Source organism: Anomaloglossus baeobatrachus, chromosome 7 (genome assembly GCF_048569485.1).
Source record: "Anomaloglossus baeobatrachus isolate aAnoBae1 chromosome 7, aAnoBae1.hap1, whole genome shotgun sequence".
NCBI classification, from domain to species: domain Eukaryota; kingdom Metazoa; phylum Chordata; class Amphibia; order Anura; family Aromobatidae; genus Anomaloglossus; species Anomaloglossus baeobatrachus.
Window position 1 is genome coordinate 296,194,160 of NC_134359.1, and position 24,436 is coordinate 296,218,595.

General features: G+C 51.6%; 1 protein-coding gene across 3 annotated transcripts in view; it reads right to left on the reverse strand.

Moving 5' to 3' along the window:
* Positions 1 to 23,637, reverse strand: part of LOC142246475 (uncharacterized) — a 44,035-nt gene extending 20,398 nt beyond the window's left edge. Inside the window, exons 1-2 of one of the 3 annotated variants that reach the window (XM_075319535.1) lie at positions 23,341 to 23,637; positions 8,963 to 9,016 (exon numbers count right to left, since the gene is read on the reverse strand). The gene's annotated coding sequence lies outside the window, so the exon portion shown is untranslated. The other 2 variants (XM_075319536.1, XM_075319537.1) reach the window with 2 other exon arrangements.
* Between the last annotated feature and the right edge of the window lie 799 nt (positions 23,638 to 24,436).

Here is a 24,436-nt window from a genome sequence, read left to right on the forward strand (position 1 = left end):
TAAATGTCCCATCCTGGTCCCCTATTGTGTCATTCCACACATGCACAAACACACACAAACAATTACAAACACACACAAACTCACACAAACACACAAGCACGCATGCACACGCACATATTATGCTCACCTTACCTTCCGTTCCATTGCCTGTGTCCTGGGACTTGCTGTTCTCTGGTACGGGCTGTGTATCGGGTTACCATAACGACGAGGGAGGAACTTCTGCTGCAAGAGCGCTGACGTCAAAGGCAAAGCCGCTTGCCTCTGATTGGGCCGCGTTGCCGATGCACAGCCTGGAGTGGAGCGGCGAACTACAGGACCCAGGAGGCCGGCGATGAAACGGAAGGTACACTATATTATATGCTCACCTTACCTTCCGTTCCATCACAGGCCTCCTGGGTCTTGTAGTTCGCCGCAAGGCCGTCGCAATGTACCCGGGAACTTCAAGAACCATGAGGCTGGCGATGGAACGGAAGGTAAGATGAGCATAATACTGTATGTGTGTGCGTGCGTGTGTGTTTGTGTGGACTGCAAGTGCGGGTCAGAGCGCGGTGGATGTAAGGAACCGGAAATGTGTGCGGTGAGTGTGAGGTAAATCCGGAGATATGACGATAAATCATGATATTCAAGTATGTCAGGAAGCCCTCTCCTGGTGTCACCCCCCCTTTCCTTCACACAACTGGTTTAGCAACAAATCCCATGGCCATGTCCTGTGATATGGAAATGAGGTGGTGTGGGAACAATGGACACAGGATGACTCCCTGCCGTCACCCTGTAACAAGAGTTGTATCTCATTAGCAAGGCTATGGAAATAGCCAGACAGAACGACTCCAGTAAAAAATGGTTCATATCTCGCAAGCCATATTTCCGATAAATATGGCAACCATAAAAATGGTGTCTCCGCATGTGGACGATGCCGGCACCCCCTTTTATGGGAGCAGGACATTGGGAAATGCCCCAGGCGTGATATCAGCCAATGGGGAACTGGCAGACAGGTCATGAGTCCCCTCGTTCTGTAGCTAAATTCATAACTGTCACAATGAGAGCATTGGCGTCCGCCTACGACGCTCCCAGGCAAAGTTATGGCCAATATCCCCTTTGCTGGATAATTCTGATCCATGCAGGGGGAGTGGCAGTGCTTCCCTGTGAGGTCACTAAGGTAGGAGGGGACCTGGATCTGCCCAGGTTGATAACCCTACTTCGGCCATTTTCCAGTGTTCTTCTGCTCGGGGGCCTGGTTGGGAAAGACCTGTGAGGGAGTTCCTGGAAACCTGGTCTACAGCGCCCCCCTGTGGCCAGACGCAACAAGGTAACTGCTGGAACTGTGTATGCCTGTTTGTAACCCATGCTTTGACTGTAACTGTACTCTGACATATGTATATTCTGTAGATTCCCTATTGTATATATTGTAGTTTCTAGTGTGCTTTAGGCTGATTAAATTATATAATTAATCTTGGGCTGTTCTGTTATCTCGATCTTGAATCCCACGTCTGTGTGTTCGGCTAATAGTTACCGTAAATCGGTTGGTGGCAGCGAATTGTGCCAAGGATTATTGTGGGGAGGCCAGTGAGATTTGGGGAGATTTTATATATTCCGCCCGCGGAGGTCGGGGGAATATATACCCTACTCTCACCGGGGACCCTTCAATAATCGGCATAAGTAGTATAGCGGCCTCCTTGCTTATTGTCGGGCAATTCCATAATTGGCCTGACTATAAGAGGGGCGCTAGAGAGCGCATCACGTGCTCTGTCGGTCGGGAGGTATAAAGGAGGGGTGACCCCCCACTTGTTACCCCCCGATTGTGACGTACTGGTAGCCAGCGCGGGGGATTTCTGAGTGACCCCCCGGTGGTTTGTGACATATTGGTGGCATAGCGGTGGGATCGAGATAATAGTGTGTGTGAGTGTGAGACCCATACTCCCAGACACTAAAGACTGCCTGCAGCAGCTGTGGCTGCTGGGGTCTTCAGACTAGCTCAACACTAGAGTGTCAGAGTGCAGATACTGTAAGGTGTGTGGAGGCATCAGGTGTCAGTTCTGTGTCAGTGACCAAAAGTCTGCAAGAATGGCTGATGGCACCAGGAGCAGAGCTATGCAACTGGCCAATGCTAAGGCAGGAGCCGAAGAGAGGGAGGACGGTGCTGTGGACAGCAATGAGGAGGTTGCCCACGAGTCCTCCAGGAGCTCGACGCCAGAAAACCGTTCTGCCGAGGACATTGCGCAACCTGGCACTGCTGGACAAGATGAGGAGGAGCTCACCCAAGGTTCCTCAACGAGCCAGATGCCAGCCCTCCGCTCTGAAAGGGACAGTGAATCACCAGGCTCCGCAGCGTGCCGCAGATCACCACGTGCCATTCCACCGAGCCTGGGAGGCTCGGATAGCCTTCTTCAAATGGCTATGGCCCTTCTCCAGGCTGGAGACCAGAAGGGCTACAAGGAACTGCTGGCAGAGAGCAGGGCAGAGCGGCACGCAGAGCGTGAGGCTGCGGAGCGAGAGCGGCAGGCAGCGCGTGAAGAGCGAGAGCGACAGGCAGACCGTGACTACCAGCTGCAGCTAGCTCAGCTCCGGCCCTCATCAGCCACATGTGACCTTCGAGACACCAAACTTCCAAAGGTCCGTGTTGAGGACTTCCCAGTGCTGGAGAAGGATGGAGACTTGGACTCTTTCTTGACTGCTTTTGAACGGACTTGCTTGCAGCACCATCTGGACAAGGACCAGTGGGCCAAATACCTGACCCCCCGTTTAAGGGGTAAGGCCCTGGATGTCCTTGGGGACTTGCCTGCTGAGGCAGATCAGGGCTACGACACCATCAAGCGGGCCCTGATCCAACAGTACAACCTCACTCCAGAGTCCTACCGCAAGAAGTTCCGGAGCCTACAGAAGGGACCAAAGGACTCCTGGGCTGACCACCGGCGGGCACTTGCCCGAGCTGCCGACCACTGGACCCAAGGCCTGCAGCTTTCCACCGGACCGGAGATCCTGGACTTGTTCATCACGGAGCAACTCTTGTGGAACTGCCCTGAGGATCTCCGCCAGTTCATCCGAGACCAGAAGCCAAAGGGGTCCACGGCTACAGCTGCCCTTGCCGATGACTACACCAACAACCGGGCCCCTGAGGCCAGGAGAGCGGCCACCAGCAGCACCTGGAGAGGGGGTAAGATGAATTCTGCGACTGCCCCACCTGCCCCTAGACTGCAGGGGGTGTCCCCCTCAACTCCCCTCTCCAGGCCCGTGGCAGAACCAAGACGGTGCCACCAGTGCAACCTACCTGGACACTTCAAGGCCATGTGCCCTCAGCGTCCCAAGGCCCCGGCTCCGTCCCCGTCCCAAGGGCCGCCCAAGGTGTATTGTGTGGGTGGGGGTGGTGGTAGGTCCCTGGACAGCTTCCAACCTGTCACCGTCGGCCGGTCTGTGACCATAGGACTGCGAGACAGCGCCTCGGAGGTGACTCTGGTGCGGCCTGAGATGGTGTCCCCCCAAGACTTGATCCCTGGAAAAACCCTCGCTGTCTCCGGGATTGGAGGCACTGACCCGGCGCTGCCTGTTGCTGACATTTATGTGGACTGGGGCGCAGGGCGAGGGGTGAGGGAGGTGGGGGTAACTGATCGGATCCCTGCAAACGTGCTACTTGGGACAGATTTGGGGCAGATAACCTCCCAGTTTGGGCCCCAACCAAGGGCTGAACCTTCAGCCAGTACTGACATGACTCCTGACAATGTTAATGTGTTATCTATGAATGATGTAAGGGAGGAGGGAGTGAACTCTGATATTTCTGCTTGCATAGACACCATAGACACACACGCAGCTGCAGCTGTGACAGGAGGGGAGGGGGTCAGAGAAAGGTGTGACAATGCCTCTACAAGTAATCAGCCTGTGAGCTGGGATCTGTTGCCCTCTGCAGGGATAAGCAGAGAGCAGGGTGCTGCGGGGGGAGGACCAGTGTGTGGGGTGGGGGCTACCACAGCAAATGTGGGGTCCCCAGAGATTTCACAGCGGGGTTCTGTTGCTGCAGGAGGGGAACAGGCAGGTGAGATTGGGGCCGGTCCAGGAGCGGAAGTGCTCCCAGGTAAGATCTCGGTGCATGGTTCCCCCACAACCGGGGTGTCAGGAAGCCAGGTCGGTCTGCCTGAACCGGCGACTTGGTCAGGAACGGAGGAGGAGCAGGCACGACCCACGGTCGCAGCGGCTGTGGCCGCTGTCACCCGCAGTGGGAGTGCTGGAAGCCAAGGGACCTCCCGGAGGTCCGATAGCTCTTCCCCTTCTGACCAAGTGGCAGCCGAGTCAGGTGGAGGCCAGGACACAGGTCCCGGGGTACTGACCGAAGATGTGACAGTCTCGTCGATTCTGGCCACATCTAGTCAGGGGTTTCAGGCAGCGTTAGAAGCTGACGACAGCCTGAAAGCTCTTAAGGAGCAGGCGGCACAGCCTCCCTCGGACTCGGACCCGGAGCGAGTGGTCTGGGACCAAGGACGGCTGTACCGGGCCACGGTCCAGCAGGGTTCACCGGAGGCGTGGCCCAGGGACCGACAGTTGGTGGTACCCTATCCGTTCCGGACGGAGTTGTTGCGGATCGCACATGAGATTCCGATGGCCGGACACCTAGGGATCGCTAAGACCAAGGCCAGGTTAAACCAGCATTTCTACTGGCCAAAAATGGGGGCCGATGTGGCTGCCTACTGCCGTTCGTGTGAAACCTGTCAGAGAGTGGGGAAGGCGGGGCCACGCCCCAAAGCCCCACTAGTATCTCTGCCAATCATCGATGAGCCTTTCAGGAGGGTGGCTGTGGATCTGGTCGGCCCGCTGGCCATCCCCAGCAGCTCCGGGAAACGCTTCATACTGACGGTAGTGGACTATGCCACCCGGTACCCAGAAGCAGTGGCCTTGTCGTCCATTCGGGCTGACAAGGTGGCCACCGCATTGCTGGAGATTTTCTCCCGAGTGGGTTTTCCCCAGGAAATGCTCACTGACCGGGGGACCCAATTCATGTCCCAGCTGATGGAGGCCCTCTGTAAGCAAGTCCAGGTGCGACATCTGGTGGCCAGCCCGTACCATCCACAGACTAATGGCCTGTGCGAGCGGTTCAATGGCACCTTAAAGCAGATGCTTAAGATGTTGGTCGACTCCCATGGGCGTGACTGGGAGCGGTATCTCCCACACCTGTTATTTGCTTACCGGGAGGTTCCACAGGCCTCAACAGGATTCTCACCGTTTGAGCTCCTGTACGGGCGACGTGTGCGGGGCCCCCTGGCTCTGGTGAAAGAGGCTTGGGAAGGGGATTTGGCCACCCCTGGAGTGTCGGTTATCGAGTATGTCATGCGCTTCCGGGACAAAATGCAGGCCTTGACGCAACTGGTACACGACAATATGGCTCAAGCCCAGGCCGATCAGAAGCGTTGGTACGACCAGAACGCTTGTGAGAGGACCTACCAAGTGGGTCAAGAGGTGTGGGTACTGGTCCCCGTACCACAGGACAAGCTTCAGGCAGCCTGGGAAGGCCCATACCTCGTGTACCAGCAGCTCAACCCTGTGACGTACCTGGTCACCCTGGACCCTGCCCGTGGAAGGCGGAAGCCCTTCCATGTGAACATGATGAAGGCACATCATGAGCGGGAGGCATGTGCGCTCCCCGTGTGCAACCTGCCCGAGGAGGGAGAAGCGGAAACCCTCTTGGATATGCTAGCCCAGGTTAGGGCAGGCGGATCCATTGAGGATGTGGAGGTTGGCCACCAGCTCTTGGAGGACCAACGGTCCCAGCTGTGGGCCACCCTACACCCCTTCCGGGGGTTGTTTACCAACCAGCCCGGAAGGACTGACTTGGCTGTCCATCACGTGGACACTGGGGATCATCCCCCGATCCGGCGTTCAGCATATCGGGTCTCCCTGGAGGTGCAGCAACACATGCGCCAGGAGATTGACGAGATGCTGAAGCTGGGGGTGATCCAGGCATCCAACAGCGCTTGGGCCTCGCCTGTAGTCCTCGTCCCTAAGAAGGACCGAACCACTCGGTTCTGCGTGGACTACAGGGGGCTCAATGCTGTCACGGTCGCCGATGCGTACCCAATGCCACGCATCGATGACCTGCTCGATCAGTTGGCCGGGGCTCAGTACCTGACCATCATGGATCTGAGCCGGGGATATTGGCAGATCCCCCTGACTCGCAAGGCCAGGGAACGCTCTGCCTTTATTACCCCATTTGGACTGTACGAGTCCACGGTGATGCCATTCGGGATGAGGAATGCCCCTGCCACTTTCCAGCGGATGGTCAACACCCTGCTCAAGGGACTTGAAGGGTACGCGGCCGCGTACCTGGATGACATTGCCGTCTTCAGTCCCACCTGGGAGGACCACCTAGAGCATCTAGCACAGGTGCTCAGGCGGGTCCACCGGGCAGGTTTGACCATCAAGCCGGGCAAGTGTCAGCTGGCCATGAGCGAGGTCCAGTACCTCGGTCACCGGGTAGGCGGGGGAACACTGAAGCCCGAGCCTGAGAAAGTGGAAGCCATCGCATCCTGGCCCACCCCCAGGACCAAGAAGCAGGTGATGTCCTTCTTGGGGACCGCTGGGTACTATAGGAGGTTTGTTCCATGCTATAGTAGCCTGGCAAAGCCCTTGACGGACCTCACCAAGAAGAAGCTGCCCTCTGCAGTCGATTGGACAATGGACTGCGAGACAGCCTTCCGGGCCCTAAAGGACGCCCTGTCCAGCCCGCCCGTGCTACAGGCAGCCGACTTCACGCGGCCGTTTGTAGTACAGACCGACGCCAGTGACTTCGGCCTCGGTGCGGTGCTCAGCCAGGTGGACTCTGCGAGCCAAGAGCACCCAGTCTTGTACCTGAGCAGGAAGCTGTTACCAAGGGAAGTTGCCTATTCCACGATGGAGAAGGAGTGCCTGGCCATAGTGTGGGCCCTGCAGCGTCTGCAACCCTATCTATACGGGCGCCACTTCATCGTGGAGACGGACCACAATCCCCTCAGCTGGTTGCACACCGTCTCTGGGACGAATGGGCGATTGTTGCGATGGAGCCTTGCGCTCCAGCAATACAACTTCACCATTCGCCACAAAAGGGGCCGTGACCACGGTAACGCAGACGGGCTGTCCCGACAAGGAGAGGTCGCGGACGGGCGCACGGGGGAACACCGGAGTGTGCTGCCCCCTAGCGCCCTCAAAAGGGGGGAGGTGTGAGGTAAATCCGGAGATATGACGATAAATCATGATATTCAAGTATGTCAGGAAGCCCTCTCCTGGTGTCACCCCCCCCTTTCCTTCACACAACTGGTTTAGCAACAAATCCCATGGCCATGTCCTGTGATATGGAAATGAGGTGGTGTGGGAACAATGGACACAGGATGACTCCCTGCCGTCACCCTGTAACAAGAGTTGTATCTCATTAGCAAGGCTATGGAAATAGCCAGACAGAACGACTCCAGTAAAAAATGGTTCATATCTCGCAAGCCATATTTCCGATAAATATGGCAACCATAAAAATGGTGTCTCCGCATGTGGACGATGCCGGCACCCCCTTTTATGGGAGCAGGACATTGGGAAATGCCCCAGGCGTGATATCAGCCAATGGGGAACTGGCAGACAGGTCATGAGTCCCCTCGTTCTGTAGCTAAATTCATAACTGTCACAATGAGAGCATTGGCGTCCGCCTACGACGCTCCCAGGCAAAGTTATGGCCAATATCCCCTTTGCTGGATAATTCTGATCCATGCAGGGGGAGTGGCAGTGCTTCCCTGTGAGGTCACTAAGGTAGGAGGGGACCTGGATCTGCCCAGGTTGATAACCCTACTTCGGCCATTTTCCAGTGTTCTTCTGCTCGGGGGCCTGGTTGGGAAAGACCTGTGAGGGAGTTCCTGGAAACCTGGTCTACAGCGCCCCCCTGTGGCCAGACGCAACAAGGTAACTGCTGGAACTGTGTATGCCTGTTTGTAACCCATGCTTTGACTGTAACTGTACTCTGACATATGTATATTCTGTAGATTCCCTATTGTATATATTGTAGTTTCTAGTGTGCTTTAGGCTGATTAAATTATATAATTAATCTTGGGCTGTTCTGTTATCTCGATCTTGAATCCCACGTCTGTGTGTTCGGCTAATAGTTACCGTAAATCGGTTGGTGGCAGCGAATTGTGCCAAGGATTATTGTGGGGAGGCCAGTGAGATTCGGGGAGATTTTATATATTCCGCCCGCGGAGGTCGGGGGAATATATACCTTACTCTCACCGGGGACCCTTCAATAATCGGCATAAGTAGTATAGCGGCCTCCTTGCTTATTGTCGGGCAATTCCATAATTGGCCTGACTATAAGAGGGGCGCTAGAGAGCACGTCACGTGCTCTGTCTGTCGGTCGGGAGGTATAAAGGAGGGGTGACCCCCACTTGTTACCCCCCGATTGTGACGTACTGGTAGCCAGCGCGGGGGATTTTTGAGTGACCCCCCGGTGGTTTGTGACAGTGAGTATTTTGCTCGTACAGCAAAGCTTTCTCGTAAATCGAGTTACAAATTCACAGAAAGCTTTGCTTGTTAAGCGAAATTCTCGTTAAGTGGGTTGCTCGTTAAGCGAGGTACCACTGTATTTACAAGAAGGGGATAAAATGTAAACAAAAACTTCAAAATAAAGCATTTTTTTTAAAAAATATTAAAAATGCTTTTTTATATATCGACTAAAATCAACAAAAACGTGCAAGTTTGTTATCACCACATCCGTAACGACCCAAGCTATGAAACTGTACCATAACCCATATGATGAATGTCATTTAAAAAAATAAATAAATAAAATAAAAAATTAGCAAAAATGTTTAAAAGTGATCAAAGGGTGTATAGAAAAAAAAAATGGTATCACTAAAAATGTCACTATGTCCTGCAAAGAATGTGGCCTTCAAATTTTTTTTTTCTATGTGCGACCCTTATACACAGCCGAATTTGAGACCCCTGGATAAGAAGATAGGAGAGATATACTCACAAGAGCTGAGACCGAGGAACCCGGCTTCTGCTACTTCAGCCGGTGACGACCAACCTGAAAGTGAAAGCACATTTACTATATGAGTCACCAGATGACACATAAAGAAAAGCCCAGGTATCGTCCCAAAATGTCGTCACATCGCTGTTACCTCAGGCAAAGTCAGACACCGTCACAGAGACAAGGGAGATCAAGCACATCTGTAAACCAGAATTATATGGTCTGTTCTTTGCCTTTCCATTGACCGACGTACGGCACATACCGCACTGTACCATCTAGTCATCAAGCATTCAGGTAAATAACACCACAGTGTCCAGATAAAGACGTAGTCACCACGTAAATAACGCCACACAATGACCACATAAATAACGCCACACAATGGCCAGTTAAATATCAATGCGCACTGATAATAATATTTATTCATTTATATAGCGCTATTAATTCCACAGCACTTTAATACATTTGTAAAGCTGGGTTTACACACTGCAACATCTCAAAGGACATCGCTGTAACGTCACCGGTTTTGTGACGTTATAGCGACCTCCCCAGCGACATTGCAGTGTGTGAAACCTATCAGCGACCTGGCCCCTGCTGTGAAGTTGCTGATCGCTACAAATCGTTCAGGACCATTCTTTGGTCCTTTGTTTCCCGCTGTGCAGCAAAGTCTCAGTGTGTAAAGCGGACTTAGGCTCTGTGCGCACTGGGAAATGGAATTTTCTTGAGAAAATTCCGCATGCTCTCAAAGATTACCGCACCCGCGGTAAAAAACCGCGGGAAACCGCACCCGAAAACCGCATGCGGTTTGCCGTGGTTTTACCACGGTATTGTTCGCGGTATTGCCGCGTGCGGGTTGGGATGTGCTTTATTGCATTCAATGCAATAAAGCACATTGAAGAAAAAAGAAAAAAAAAAAAGTCATTTAATCCTGAGATAGTAGATAGATAGAGGGATAGATAGATAGACAGAAGAATAGATAGAGGGATAGATAGACAGACAGAGGGATAGAGGGATAGATAGAGGACAGATCGCTACATTTCCCTCGGTTGGCAGTGAGTTCACATTACCGGCCGTGGGAAATGACCGGTAATTACCTCTGCTGTCTGCTGCATTCATTCAGCGCTGTGTCTGTGACAGTCGCGGCTGGATGGAAGCAGCGCAGGACCTGTGGATTACGCCGGAGCGGTGGATTACGCCGGAGCTTTGGTGCGGGAGGGGTTAATAAAATGGTGAACGAGGCTTGTTTGTTTTATTTAAAATAAAGGATTTTTCGGTGTGTTTTATTCACTTTACTTACAGGTTGATCATGTCAGCTGTCACATAGACGCTGCCATGATCAAGCCTGGAGTTAATGGCGGTGATCCACCACCATTAACCCCTTGTATTACCTTGCTGCCACTGCTACACGGCGGCAAGAAGAGCCGAGGACACTCCGGTAGTGCCGCATAATGCATGCGACAGTGCCGGGGCAGCTGCGGCTGATATTCTCGGCTGCGGGAGGGGGAGTGAGGCGGGGGACATTAACCCTGCCCCTTGCCCTCCCCAGCCTGAGAATACCGGGCCGCCGCTGTGTGCTTACCTCGGCTGGACGGTAAATATGCAGCGGAGCCCACGTTCTTTGTTTTCTATATTTCCGTTTTCTTTCTATGTGTGTTCTATGTGTCTGTGTCTATGTGTTCTATGTCTGTGATGTCTGTGTGTGTGTGTCTGTGATGTGTTTTGTGTTTACTCTCTGCTTTGCTTCCTCTTCCTGTAATGACATCACTTCCCTGCAAAACCGCAGACAAGCGATGCACATTACCGGAGGTAAACCGCGAAATACCGCAGGGAATAACGCAGGAAAACGCAGTGAACCGAACAGAATTTGCTGCCTGCGTTATTCCCTGCGGGATTTCATGATTAACATTGGAGTCAATGGAGTGAAATCCCGCAGCGATGTGCGGAAAAGAAGTGACATGCACTTGTTTTTGCTGCGGGATTCCCGCAGCAAAACATGCAGCTGTCAAATTCCGCCCAGTGCGCACAGGATTTTTTTTCTCCATAGGATTTTCTGGTGATTCACTGCAGAGATGTTATGAACATTTTCTGCAGCGAAACATGCAGCAAATCCACGGCAAAATCCGGTAAGTGCACACATAGCCTTAAAACACTGGAAACGAGTGATGTGTCACAATATCTGTCAATCACTATTCTCTGTCAGTCGGTCTCTCCCTCTCAGTCTCTATTCTCTCTCTGTCGGTCGGTCTCTCTGTCCCTCTCTCACAGTCTGTCGGTCATTTTCCCCTCCTCTCTCATACTCACCGTTCCCCGATCTCTGGCGCTGCGCTGCACGGCATTCACACTGCTCCGGCGGCTTTTACTATTTTGAAAAAGCCGGCCGCTCATTAAACAATTTCGTATTCCCTACTTTCCCCGCCCACAGGCACCTATGATTGGTTGCAGTGAGACACGCCCCCACGCTGAGTGACAGGTGTCTCACTGCACCCAATCACAGCAGCCGGTGGGCGGGTCTATACTGTGCAGTGAAAAAAATAATTAAAAAAAACGGCGTGCGGTCCCCCCCAATTTTAATACCAGCCAGATAAAGCCATACGGCTGAAGGCTGGTATTCTCAGGATGGGGAGCTCCACGTTATGGGGAGCCCCCCAGCCTAACAATATCAGTCAGCAGCCGCCCAGAATTGCCGCATACATTAGATGTGACAGTTCTGGGACTGTACCTGGCTCTTCCCGATTTACCCTGGTGCGTTGGCAAATCGGGGTAATAAGGAGTTATTGGCAGCCCATAGCTGCCACTAAATCCTAGATTAATCATGTCAGGCGTCTCCGCGAGATTCCTTCCATGATTAATCTGTAAATTACAGTAAATAAACACACACACCCGAAAAAATCATTTATTAGAAATAAAAAACACAAACACATTCCCTCATCACCAATTTAATAAGCCCCAAAAAGCCCTCCTTGTCCGGCGTAATCTACGGACCTCCAGCGTCGCTTCCAGCTGTGCTGCATGCAGGTGACAGGAGCAGGAGAATACACCGCCGCTCCTGTCACCTCCACGCAGCTAATGAAGACAGCTGCGCGATCAGCTGAGCTGTCACTGAGGTTACCCGCTGTCACTGGATCCAGCGGTGGATGCAGCGGTGGCCGTGGGTAACCTCAGTGACAGCTCAGCTGATTGCGCTACTCACCGCCGCTCCAGTCAGCTCCAGGCAACAACTGAGGTGAGTAGCGCGATCAGCTGAGCTGTCACTGAGGTTACCCGCGGCCACCGCTGCATCCACCGCTGGATCCAGTGACAGCGGGTAACCTCAGTGACAGCTCAGCTGATCGCGCGGCTGTCTTCATTAGCTGCGTGGAGGTGACAGGAGCGGCGGTGTATTCTCCTGCTCCTGTCACCTGCATGCAGCACAGCTGGAAGCGACGCTGGAGGTCCGTGGATTACGCCGGACAAGGAGGGGTTTTTGGGGCTTATTAAATTGGTGATGAGGGAATGTGTTTGTGTTTTTTATTTCTAATAAATGATTTTTTCAGTTGTGTGTGTTTATTTACTGTAATTTACAGATTAATCATGGAAGGTTTCTCCGGGAGACGCCTGACATGATTAATCTAGGACTTATTGGCAGCTATGGGCTGCCAATAACTCCTTATTACCCTGATTTGCCAACGCACCAGGGCAAATCGGGAAGAGCCGGGTACTGTCCCAGAACAGCCGCATCTAATGGATGCGGCCACTCTGGGCGGCTGCTGACTGATATTGTTAGGCTGGGGGGCTCCCCATAACGTGGAGATCCCCATCCTGAGAATACCAGCCTTCAGCCGTATGGCTTTATCTGGCTGGTATTAAAATTGGGGGGGGGGACCGCACGCCGGTTTTTTTAATTATTTATTTCACTGCACAGTATAGACCCGCCCACCGGCTGCTGTGATTGGGTGCAGTGAGACACCTGTCACTCAGCGTGGGGGCGTGTCTCACTGCAACCAATCATAGGCGCCTGTGGGCGGGGAAAGTAGGGAATACGAAATTGTTTAATGAGCGGCCGTCTTTTTCAAAATAGTAAAAGCCACCGCAGCAGTGTGAATGCCGTGCAGCGCCGGGGATCGGGGGATCGGTGAGTATGAGAGAGGAGGGGAAAATGACCGACAGACTGTGAGAGAGGGACAGAGATAGTGACGGACCGACAGAGAGAGAATAGAGACCGAGAGGGAGAGACCGACTGACAGAGAATAGTGATTGACAGATATTGTGACACATCACTCGTTTCCAGTGTTTCACTAGCTAGGTCGTTCTGCAGGTCCGGATCGCTGTTGCGTCGTTGGCCAGGTTTGCCTGTTTGACAGCTCACCAGAGACTTTGTAGCGATCCTGGCCAGGTTGGAATCGCTGGTGGGATCGCTGAAAGTCTCAGTGTGTAAAGGGGCCTTAACACTGTCCCCATTGGGGCTCACAATCTAGGTTCCCTATCTGTATGTCTTTGGAGTGTGGGAGGAAACCGGAGAACCTGGAGGAAACCCACGCAAACACGGGGAGAACATACAAACTCTTCGCAGATGTTGTCCTTGGTGGGATTTGAACCCAGGACCCCAGCGCTGCAAGACTGCAGATCTAACCACCGAGCCACCACAAGACTGCAGCGCTAACCACCGAGCCACCACAAGACTGCAGCGCTAACCACCGAGCCACCACAAGACTGAAGCGCTAACCACCGAGCCACCATGCCGCCCTGATTAACTGATCAGATACCTAACACTGTACAGTGACCATATGAATAATGCCACACTGATTTAGGGGTGTATGCTACTCATACACAAACTGTTTCTTATTGTCCGTACTCCAAATCATGAGTGTGATATATGTACAGTATGCATACAACACTAAACACACCAATAAGATCAATAACTAGAGTCTGCTCCGATCTGTGCGTGAAAAAGAAGGGAATTTTGTTTACTTACCGTAAATTCCTTTTCTTCTAGCTCCAATTGGGAGACCCAGACAATTGGGTGTATAGCTATGCCTCCGGAGGCCGCACAAAGTATTACACCAAAAGTGTAAAGCCCCTCCCCTTCTGCGTATACACCCCCCGTGCTCCCACGGGCTCCTCAGTTTTGGTGCAAAAGCAAGAAGGAGGAAAAAAATTATAAACTGGTTTAAAGTAAATTCAATCCGAAGGAATATCGGAGAACTGAAACCATTCAACATGAACAACATGTGTACACAAAAAAACAGGGGCGGGTGCTGGGTCTCCCAATTGGAGCTAGAAGAAAAGGAATTTACGGTAAGTAAACAAAATTCCCTTCTTCTTTGTCGCTCCATTGGGAGACCCAGACAATTGGGACGTCCAAAAGCAGTCCCTGGGTGGGTAAATAATACCTCATAATAGAGCCGTAACGGCTCCGTCCTACAGGTGGGCAACCGCCGCCTGAAGGACTCGCCTACCTAGGCTGGCATCCGCCGAAGCATAGGTATGCACCTGATAGTGTTTCGTGAAAGTGTGCAGTCTCGACCAGGTAGCCGCCTGACACACCTGTTGAGCCGTAGCCTGGTGCCTCAAAGCCCAGGACGCACCCACGGCTCTGGTATAATGGGCCTTCAGCCCTGAGGGAACCGGAAGCCCAGCAGAACGGTAAGCTTCGAGAATTGGTTCCTTGATCCACCGAGCCAGGGTTGATTTGGAAGCCTGTGACCCTTTACGCTGGCCAGCGACAAGGACAAAGAGTGCATCCGAGCGGCGCAGGGGCGCCGTACGAGAAATGTAGAGTCTGAGTGCTCTCACCAGATCTAACAAGTGCAAATCCTTTTCACATTGGTGAATTGGATGAGGGCAAAAAGAGGGTAAGGAGATATCCTGATTGAGATGAAAAGGGGGTACCACCTTAGGTAAAAATTCCGGAACCGGGCGCAGAACCACCTTGTCCTGGTGAAACACCAGGAAAGGGGCTTTGCATGACAATGCTGCTAGCTCAGACACTCTCCGAAGTGAAGTGACTGCTACTAGGAAAAACACTTTCTGCGAAAGGCGTGCGAGAGAAATATCCCTTATTGGCTCGAACGGTGGTTTCTGAAGAACCATCAGCACCCTGTTCAGATCCCAGGGTTCCAACTGACGTTTGTAAGGAGGGACGATGTGACAAACCCCCTGCAGGAACGTGCGTACCTGTGGAAGTCTGGCCAAGCGCTTCTGAAAAAAAAAAAAAAAAAACACAGAGAGCGCAGAGACTTGTCCCTTAAGGGAGCCAAGCGACAAACCCTTTTCCAATCCGGACTGAAGAAGGGACAGAAAAGTGGGCAAGGCAAATGGCCAGGGAGAAAGACCCTGATCAGAGCACCATGACAGGAATATCTTCCACGTCCTGTGGTAGATCTTGGCGGACGTTGGTTTCCTAGCCTGTCTCATAGTGGCAATGACCTCTTGAGATAATCCTGAAGACGCTAGGATCCAGGACTCAATGGCCACACAGTCAGGTTGAGGGCCGCAGAATTCAGATGGAAAAACGGCCCTTGAGACAGCAAGTCTGGTCGGTCTGGTAGTGCCCACGGTTGGCCGACCGTGAGATGCCACCGATCCGGGTACCACGACCTCCTCGGCCAGTCTGGAGCGACGAGGATGGCGCGGCGGCAGTCGGTCCTGATCTTGCGTAACACTCTGGGCAACAGTGCCAGCGGAGGAAACACATAAGGGAGTTGAAACTGCGACCAATCCTGAACTAAGGCGTCTGCCGCCAGAGCTCTGTGATCGTGAGAACGTGCCATGAATGCCGTGACCTTGTTGTTGTGCCGGGACGCCATTAGGTCGACGTCCGGCATCCCCCAGCGGCAACAGATCTCCTGAAACACGTCCGGGCAAAGGGACCATTCCACTGCGTCCATGCCCTGGCGACTGAGAAAATCTGCTTCCCAGTTTTCCACGCCCGGGATGTGAACTGCGGAGCTGGTGGAGGCCGTGGCTTCCACCCACATCAAAATCCGCCGGACCTCCTGGAAAGCTTGCCGACTGCGTGTTCCTCATTGGTGGTTGATGTAAGCCACCGCTGTGGAGTTGTCCGACTGAATTCGGATCTGCTTGCCTTCCAGCCACTGCTGGAACGCTTTTAGGGCTAGATACACTGCCCTGATCTCCAGAACATTGATCTGAAGTGAGAACTCTTGCCGAGTCCACGTACCCTGAGCCCTGTGGTGGAGAAAAAACTGCTCCCCACCCTGACAGACTCGCGTCCGTCGTGACCACCGCCCAGGATGGGGGTAGGAAGGATTTCCCCTTCGATAATGAAGTGGGATGAAGCCACCACCGAAGGGAAGCTTTGGTTGCCTGAGAGAGGGAGACGTTCCTGTTGAGGGACGTCGGCTTCCTGTCCCATTTGCGTAGGATGTCCCATTGAAGAGGACGCAGGTGAAACTGCGCGAACGGGACTGCCTCCATTGCTGCCACCATCTTCCCCAGGAAGTGCATGAGGCGCCTCAAGGGGTGTGATTGACCTTGAAGGAGAGATTGCACCCCCGTCTGCAGTGAGCGCTGCTTGTTCAGCGGAAGCTTCACTATCGCTGAGAGGGTATGAAACTCCATGCCAAGATATGCCAGCGATTGGGCCGGTGTCAGATTTGACTTTGGAAAATTGATGATCCACCCGAAACTCTGGAGAGTCTCCAGAGTCGCGGTGAGGCTGTGCTGGCATGCCTCTTGAGAGGGAGCCTTGACCAGCAGATCGTCTAAGTAAGGGATCACCGAGTGACCCTGAGAGTGGAGGACCGCAACTACTGCAGCCATGGCCTTGGTGAAAACCCGTGGGGCTGTCGCCAGGCCGAACGGCAGTGCCACGAACTGCCGGTGTTCGTCTCCTATGGCGAAGCGCAGGAAGCGCTGATGCTCTGGAGCAATCGGTACGTGGAGATAAGCATCTTTGATATCGATCAATGCAAGGAAATCTCCTTGGGACATTGAGGCGATGACGGAGCGGAGGGATTCCATCCGGAACCGCCTGGTCTTTACGTGTTTGTTGAGCAGTTTTAGGTCCAGGACAGGACGGAAAGACCCGTCCTTCTTTGGAACCACAAACAGGTTGGAGTAAAAACCGTGACCCTGTTGCTGAACAGGAACAGGGACCACCACTCCTGTCTTCAGAGTGCCCACCGCCTGCAGAAGAGCATCGGCTCGCTCGGGAGGCGGAGATGTTCTAAAAAATCGAGTCGGAGGACGAGAGCCGAACTCTATCCTGTAACCGTGAGACAGAATGTCTCTGACTTAGACGGCCATGGATCGGAGTTCCTCTGATCCTTCTGAGGCCTTTTGTACGAGGAGAATTGGGACCTGCCCGCACCCCGAAAGAACCGAAACCTCGACTGTCCCCTCCTCTGTTGGGGTAATTTTGGTTTGGCCTGGGGTAAGGATGTTTCCTTTCCCATGGATTGTTTGATGATTTCATCCAGCTTCTCACCAAACAAACGGTCGCCAGAAAATGGCAAACCGGTTAAGCACTTTTTTGGAAGCAGAATCTGCCTTCCATTCCCGTAGCCACAAGGCTCTGCGTATTGCCACCGAATTGTCGGCTGCAACCGCCGTAGGCTCGCAGAGTCCAGGACAGCATTAATAGCGTAGGACGCAAATGCCGACGTTTGAGAAGTTATGGACGCCACTTGCGGCGCAGACGTACGTGTGAGTGCGTCAATTTGCGCTTGACCCGCTGCAATAGCTTGGAGTGCCCATACGGCTGCGAATGCTGGAGCAAAAGACGCGCCGATAGCTTGATAGATGGATTTCAACCAGAGCTCCATCTGTCTGTCAGTGGCATCCTTGAGTGAAGCCCCATCTTCAACAGCAACTATGGATCTAGCCGCCAGTCTGGAGATTGGAGGATCCACCTTGGGACACTGAGTCCCGCCCTTGACCACGTCCGGGGGGAAGGGATAACGTGTATCCTTAAGGCGCTTGGAAAAAACGCTTATCTGGACAAACTCGGTGTTTCTGGACTGTCTCTTTGAAGTCGGAGTGATCCAGAAACATACTCGTTGTACGCTTGGGGAACCTGAAACGGAATTTCTCCTGCTGAGAGGCTGACTCCTCCACTGGAGGAGCCGAGGGAGAAATATCCAACATTTGATGTATGGACGCGATAAGATCATTCACTATGGCGTCACCATCAGGAGTATCAAGGTTGAGAGCGGCCTCAGGATCCGAATCCTGATCAGCTACCTCCGCTTCATCATACAGAGAGTCATCCTTCTGAGACCCTGAACAATGTGATGAGGTCGAGGGGATTTCCCAGAGAGCTCGCTTAGGCGGTCTGGGGCTGCGGTCCGTCTCAGAGACCTCACCCTGGGATCTATGAGACACCCCGGGGGAACATTGTTGTTCCAACTGAGGGGAACGAGGGGGCAATGATTCCACAGTGCCCATGGTCTGAGATACCGGTCTGAACTGCAAAGCTTCTAGAATCTTAGCTATAGTTTCAGAAAGTCTGTCAGTAAAAACTGCAAACTCCGTCCCTGTCACCTGGACAGTGTTAGCTGGTGGTTCCCCCTGGGCCCCCCTTAGCAGAGGCTCTGGCTGAGCAAGTGCCACAGGGGCCGAGCAGTGCACACAATGAGGGTCAGTGGAACCTGCCGGTAGCTAGGTCGTACAAGCGGCGCAGGCAGCATAGTAAGCCTGTGTTTTGGCACCCCTGCCTCTTGTGGGTGCCATGCTGTTGTCTCCCCTGAGCAACACAATAGGGTATATAGCCAGAAATCCACCGTGCACCATACAGTGTAAAGTATAGCCTATAAACATATAATCTATAATTACACTTCAGCACAAGTGGGGCCAGCACCTCAGGTGCTGATTACCGCCCGCTTAAAGCGGTTGTGTGGCCACCAGCATCCCTGCCTGGGTCCCCCAGAGCTTGTCTCCCCTCTGCAGCGTCAGGGGAGCTGACAGGAATGGCTGCCGGCGTCCTGAGGAGAGGAGGGAGCCGTGGGCGTGACCCAGAAAGTGCGGGAACTGGTGCCCCACTGTGCACAGTGAGGGGGGTGGAGTATGCAAAGCATGCTCCAGCCCTCAGTGCTGCCGCCCTTCACCTGACTGGCAGGGCTGGGGGCGGGAAGAAAAAGAGACTAGGCCGCAAAAGCCGGGGACTCGAGTTATCAGCGCGGCCGCCGTATAAGCGCGGTCGGCGCGGAAGTCCCCGGCGCACTAACAGTCCCAGCCGCGCCGCAGTGATAACAATGGCAGCGGCGGTCAGCGCGGCAGTCCCCATACACTAACACACTCAGCGACGCTGCAGTGTGTAATGGCACAAACGCAGTCAGCGCCGCGGTCCCCAGTGCACTAGCACACCCAGCAATGCTGGAGTGTTGCTGTGCGCGGTCCCCACGGGGACACAGAGTACCTCAAAGTAGCAGGGCCATGTCCCTGAACGATACTCGGCTCCTATCCAGCAGAGTCCTCAGGAGCTGTGGATGGAGCACGGTCTCATGTGCCTGGAGACCGATAGGATCCCACTTCACCCAGAGCCCTAAGGGGGATGGGGAAGGAAAACAGCATGTGGGCTCCAGCCTCCGTACCCGCAATGGATACCTCAACCTTAACAACACCGCCGACAAGAGTGGGGTGAGAAGGGAGCATGCTGGGGGCCCTGTTATGGGCCCTCTTTTCTTCCATCCGACATAGTCAGCAGCTGCTGCTGACTAAGCTGTGGAGCTATGCGTGCATGTCTGCCTCCTTCGCACAAAGCAAAAAACTGGGGAGCCCGTGGGAGCACGGGGGGTGTATACGCAGAAGGGGAGGGGCTTTACACTTTTGGTGTAATACTTTGTGCGGCCTCCGGAGGCATAGCCTACACACCCAATTGTCTGGGTCTCCCAATGGAGCGACAAAGAAAGACTATTTATTTTGCAGAAATTAAAGGCATTTATACCTGACACTTGGGAAAGACTTGGAATCCTTCCAAGGGAACAATAAATACAATATACTATTAATGTTTCCAAGCAATTATTGTGTAGTTGATTATTGCAATATTAAAAAACAGACAAGGAGACAGACAGATATGTCCCAACATTCCCTGATAATGTTGACAATGTGTTCTTCTAAGACTGCTTTCACACATCCGGTTTTTGCACTGCGGCTTAATCCGGCTCAAAAACCTATGCAACGGATGCGGCGAAAAAAACCGATCTGTTGCATAAGTTTTTCCATGCGGCCCGTCCGTTTTTTGACGGATGCAGCTTGATACGGAGCATGCGCATTGCAAAAAACCGCATGCGGCGGCCGGATGCGTTTTTTGCTGCAGGACGCTGCATCCGACATCCATAGGCTTGCATTGTACAATGCCGCACAAAAAAACGTGCCGGGCAACGTTCCATCCGGCCGCCACATGGGTGGCCAATTATGCAAAAAACGGACGCAACGCAAGGCCATGCAGCACAATACGGCGCTAATGCAAGTCTATGCGGAAAAAACGCAACCGGCGGCAAACAAAAAAGTTTGCGTTTTTTTCTGCAAAGCGCCGTATTGTGCCGCACTGCAAAAACCGGATGTGTGAAAGCAGCCTAAGATGAAAGGAAGCATGAAGCAAGATATATGTGACTCCATTAGGTACATTCCAGACACGAAAATATAAGAACAAAACATATTTCTAATGTCCCTGTGTTCAAATGCAATGCAAATATGGGGGCAAGCGCCATCTTGTCCTGTATTTCGGATGGCTTCATATATATATATACAGTGGTACCTCGGTTTTCGTTGATCTCGGTTATCGTTATTTTTTTTAAAAAAAATTTCCACTAAAAATTAGCCTCGGCTTTCGTTGATTGCCTCGGTTTTCGTTTGTTTTGTCTGCATGCCCATGTGACTACGCTGCTATATTTTTTCAAAAACAAAGGGTGATCCATGCGCTCTCCGGCTCTGTGTGGCATTATGTGAGTGTCGCCCCGCTCATCAGTTTCAAAACGTATGTATTAAATGTAAGATAAAATGTATTTATCCTTTATATTAGTGTTTTATATTCATTTAATATTCCTTTGATATTCATTTCTTATTGTTTTTAGTATTAAACACTATCTTTATTCCCTATAAAATGTGTTTTTGGCCTGTATTTTAGAGCGTCTAAAGCAAATTAATTGGATTTACATTGCTTCCTATGGAAATAATTGCTTCGGGTTTAGTTGGTTTTCATTGATTGTATTCAGACGAATTACCAACGAAAACTGAGGCATCACTTAGTATATATATATATATATATATATATATATATACACACACATATATATATATATGAAAATACTGTACAGTATATACGACCATGTCCATAACAACAGATAAATAACGCGGCGCAGTGGTCAGATACCTACCACCACCCAGTGGCCAGATAAGGCAGTGAGAAGATAAATAAACCCATAAAATTACAACAAAAATAACGCAATACAATTACCAGATAAACATGTCATACAGCGTCAAGATGAATAGTGTCGTACAGCGTGTATGCACGTCAACTCCATATTTATAATGCCCTCTTAAGCCATGTTCACGTTACGTTTTTGATGCAGTTTTTTTTCTGCAGCAAAACCTGCTCTCTTGGCAGTAAGGCCTTGTGCCCATGTTGCTTTTGTTGTGCTTCTTTTCTGCATGCCCCCAGTGAGCGTATACTCCCGAAAATTGTGCACAACAGAGCACACGGTGACTCCGTCTGCACCATTAGGCTGGTTTCAGACGTCCGTGTTTAATCAGGTACCAGTCACACGCATGGTTATGGTCATACGTGTGTTACATGTGTGCCACACGTGTGACACGTATTCGGTAAAACACGTGTCTCTGTAATGAAAAGATGTTCTATATTTACCTGTATCCAGCGATGCTGTCTCCGGCTCTGCTTCCTCTCGCTCCTGATCCCCGCTCATTATTTTCATTGATTATTCATTGCCTGAGGATCTGGAAGCCGGGACATCGCGGGGACAGGCTGGGTACAGCACAGCCGAGGACAGCACCGCCGGGGACATCACCGGGGACATCGCCAGTGACAGGTGAGTATACAGCAGTTTGTGCAGTGACATCCAGGGACTCATCAGGGTTCCCAATGAACTCTCATGAACCCCTGGAAGTCACCATCGTGACACTCGCTGTAGCGCAGTTGTCGCAGGGGTGTCATCAGGAGGTCATCAGAGTTCATTGAGAAATCCGATGACCTCTTGGACGTCCCTGCACACACAATACTGGCAGGATACTCACCTGTCACTAGCGATGTCCCCAGCGATGCTGTCCTCGGCGGTGCTGTCTGCTGCGCTGTCACCGCGATGCCCCTGCTCCCAGTTGCTCACTGTGGTGCATAATCAATGAAAATAATGAGCGGGGATCAGGAGCGGGAGGCAGCAGAGCCGGAGACAGCATCGCTGGATAAAGGTAAATATAGAAAATCTTTTTATTTAAAAACCTGTGCTTTCTCCGGTACGTGTCACACTGATGTCACATGGATCACATCAGTGTGCGGTCCATGTGACATCCGTGCTGCTGGAGAAAAAGCGGGCACGTCTCCGTGTGAAATAGCGGGGCCACACGGTCCATGTGAGAGTGCACAATACGGTAACATGGGTACGTGTGACATCCGTGTTAAAAACAGATGTCACACGTACCTAAAACACGGACGTCTAAAACCAGCCTTATAGTCAGTGGCCCCGTTGGCGTATACGTCTGAAACCCGTTTTAAGGGGGTTTGGACAGGACCACTGAACGGGGAGAGGGACGCAGTATGAAAGTGGCCTCACACTTTTTAAAATGTGGAATATGCAACTTTTTTTTTGTTAAATGGACTTATAAATGCAAAGTACTTCACATCAAAGATGTTATGCACACCATTTTCCCTCAGTTCTAAATAACGGGTGTAATAATAAGGCGTATGACATTAATTTGGAGCGCAAATTTACAAGGAAATGTCCCAAATTGCGCAAAATTTTCAGCACAAACGCAGTGATAGGTCCTCCAATGTGCGCAGGGAAGGATTTTCTGAGGTAACATATGGCATTTGGGTCAAGGGACACATTTATGAAGAACCTGCCTCACTTTATCAATCAGTTATTCCAGGACAGTTAGTTGTATTTTTGTTTTAATCGGTTGCATAATCTGAAAAAGGCTTAGCACGGCCTCCCATTAGCAAGATCAGGCCCTGAGTGTGAGGCTGGGGGAAGAAGACGCTCCTTGTGAGCACAGAACTGCAGCTAAGCAGACGGGCCGCCATTTTAGTTGTACCGAGTCCGCCATTTTGGGTGTTCTGAGTCCGCCATTACGGCGCAACATGGAGGACAAGCCCCGCCCACCGACAGCGAGCGGGAACCGAGAGCTCCAGTCAGTCTTCCCGTGCTCCCGCACATGAAGAGTCTTAAAGATGTTATTTAGGAATTGATGAGGATACCAAATAAACAAATTACCTCTGACGTAGAGCCGAGAACCTCTCTGTAATGGCTGCTCCTCTGAGGTGTGTCTCGTTCAGCCTCAAGCTTCTTTTTCCGGTCTGCAACGACTAATTGTGAGGTAATTCCTGTCAGGGTTGTGGCCGGGAGCTCCTCCCTGAGGTGAGATATGGCAGTCAGTGGGCGGGAGATTTTCCCTGAGGTGAATCTGCCAGGTTTATGGCCGGGAGCTCATCCTTGAGGTGAATCCTGTCAGGTTTATGGCCGGGAGCTCATCCTTGAGGTGAATCCTGTCAGGTTTAGGTTCCTCTCTGCCAGACTTTGTTTTTGAGACAGCAGCTTCTCATTGACAGTAGGTTTTACAGTCTCAGCTTGTGTCATCCATGTTGGGACTGTATCACGTGTGTGAATTTCATAAAAATGGAGGCTCCAGCCTTTTGCTTGGCTGTGTTCACATGTTGAATTTTTTTCATCAGTTTTATGGAAATAAAAAGCTTTTTCAGTACTAGCAAAAGTTATGTCTTTTCAGAAATCTCATACATACACACGCACTTTTGGAAAACTGCATTTTTGAAAGAAGGACCATGTCAATTCTTTGGTTATGTGCACACACTGCAGTTTTCTTCAGCAAAAAATGCAGCCACTGGCAGAAAAAAAAACATAAAAAAGCATGCGTTTTTGACGTGTTTTACTTGTATTTTTGACGCGTTTCGGTGCGTTTTTGCCCATACGTTTTTCCACTGTATTAAATTAAAAAAATGCAGAGAAAATTGCAAATAGAAGTGACGTGCTGCTTCTTCCAACCGCAGGCAAAAAAAAAAAAAAAAAAAGCAACGTGCGCACAGCCTTTCTGAATCTCATAGATTTTGCTGAGGAAGAAAATGCATGCAGTTTAGGACCACAAACTGCACTGTGCGCGCAGGGCCTTACGGTATGTGCGCACACAGCATTTTTTTTACCACGTTTTTGCGTTGCGTTTTTGGGCTCAAATGTGGTTGACTTTGCTTTTCCAGCAAAGTCTATGACTTTTCATTTTTGCTGTCCGCACACAGCTTTTTAAAGCTGCGTTTTTTAATTGAAAAAAAAAATGGACATGTCAATTCTTTTCTGCGTT